The sequence below is a fragment of the Microtus ochrogaster genome, chromosome 2 (genome assembly GCF_000317375.1).
Source record: "Microtus ochrogaster isolate Prairie Vole_2 chromosome 2, MicOch1.0, whole genome shotgun sequence".
Lineage (NCBI taxonomy): Eukaryota > Metazoa > Chordata > Mammalia > Rodentia > Cricetidae > Microtus > Microtus ochrogaster.
In genome coordinates this window covers 14,568,048-14,570,213 of record NC_022010.1, presented here as the reverse complement: position 1 = coordinate 14,570,213, position 2,166 = coordinate 14,568,048, and positions in this window count along the sequence as shown.

Here is a 2,166-nt window from a genome sequence, read left to right as displayed (position 1 = left end):
TAGTTGGTCACTGCCGTTTTGCCCTGGGCCTCACAAATTATGTAGTCGACGTTGTTTCTCATCTCCCAAAGGCTGTCCATAGTCTGCCACCACCACCCTGAGGGCTGATGAGTTTCCCAGTGCTCAGGGACACATTCAGATCATAACAAAACATACCTAAGTCAGGGACTGGCCGGAGAGACAGCCGAGCAGTTACAGCACTTCCTGCTCTTCAGAGGTTCTGGGATTCATTCCCAGTACCCACATCCAGACTGTTCACAACTGCCTGCAACTCCTGTTTTAGGGGCCGCCTTTAATCTCAGCACTCGGGAGGCAGAAGCAGGTGGGTCTCTGTGAGTTCGAGGCCAACCTGGTCCACAAGAGCTAGTTCCAGGACAGGCTCCAAAGCTACAGAGAAACCCTGTATTGAAAAAACAAAACAAAAATCCTGTTTCAGGAGATCCAGTGCCCTCTTCTGGCTTCCAAAGGCATCCACATGAGCCTGTCTCAAAAACAAAAAAAGGAGAGATGGAGAGAAAGAATTCCCTGTGTGGGAAGATTGTATCTCAGGTTCCTGCTATGGTATGATAAAGAGAAATAACCTACAACCTGGACAGAAAAAAAAAAAAGACAAAAGGAAAACACAAACCATGTGGTTGCAGAGCAGCAGACCTGGGCAGCCCCTGAACAGCTGCCATGCTCCGATACTCCATTTCATCATCCTGAAAAGTCACAGCCATCAGGCTGAGCTCTTGGGGCTGCCGCAAGGATTAAGTGAAGTAGTGTTTGTGAGCATCTGTAAACAGCTAGCGGCTGTTCAGATGAAGGTGTATGGAAAATGTACCCGTGCTGGTGTTTGCCCTGTTGTCAAACACAGGAGGAGCTAAGAGGCCTGAGCTTGCTCAAGTCTTTCAAGTGCTTTCTTCTGGCAAGTGGTACTTCTCTGCGCAGGGCAAATTAGCCAGCTGTCTGGCTTTCAGGAAAACACACTTGGATTTTTTTTTTTTAACATTAACCAAATGTTACCTTTCTTTCGAAAGGTAATTAAAGAAAGCAGAAGGCTTGCGTCCTCTGGGGAGAATAAATCACCATGACAGACAGTTTAGTGTCAAAAGGTTGGAAACAGGGAAAAGCGTGTATCCTATTAGGGACCAGGAGGAAGGGAGGAACGTGTTCACTGCAGCGCTCTTCTTTAAATCCTTAACTGGAAACCACCTACTGTTTGTTGGGAGCCGCCAGGGCAGAGCACCGCTGTCATACAGCAGTGAAGATGCTGAATACTGCTTGGGAAAGGAACATAGAAGCCAGGTGTCGTGGTACATGCCTATAATCCCAGCGCTTGCAAGCCTCAAGCAGGCGGACTGGAGAGATGGCTCAGTGGTTAAAAGCTCATGCATTTCCAGAACCCATATGGGGCAGCTCACAACTGCCTGGAACTTCAGCTCCAGGGGACCCAACGCCTTTTGAGGGCACCTACATACATGTGATGTACAGTCTTCCCTCACATAAATAAAAATAAACCTGAGAAAGACTCAAGCCTGAGGAAAACGCTTGGCCTGCATAGTGAGATCAGTGGGGCAGCGGTGCTGGCACACAGCCTGACGCAATTACGGGCGACACTGTTGAGCTTTCCCATGGGGTAGTATTATAGCACACCCTTCCATTTTAGGGCTGAATAACATTCCATTGTATTTTATGTCACATTTTATTCATTTCATAAGGTGATGGACATTTAATTATTTCTTTTAAAAAAGATTATTTACGTGTTTGTGTCTGTGTATAGGTATGTGCACATAAAAGTGGGTACTCCCAGAGGGCAGAAGAGGATGTTGGACTCCCTGGAGCTGCAGTTACAGGCAGCTGTGACCCTTCTGACTTGGGTGCTGGGACCCAAACTCAGGTCCTTTCACGAGTGGCAAGTGCTTTTAACTGCTGAGCCATTCCTGTATCCCATGGTTGTTTCCTCTGTCTGGATATCATGAAAGATGCTCTTATAATGTACACAAGTCTTCATGGGGACATATGTGTTAATTCTCCTTACTAACATACCTCCAGCTAGAAACAGATTTTATGTGTCATATAGTTAAATTTGTCAAATTGGGCCAGGTGGTGGTGGTGGCCCATGTGTTTAATCCCAGCACTCGGGAGGCAGAGGCAGGCGGATCTCTATGAGTTTGAGGCCAGCCT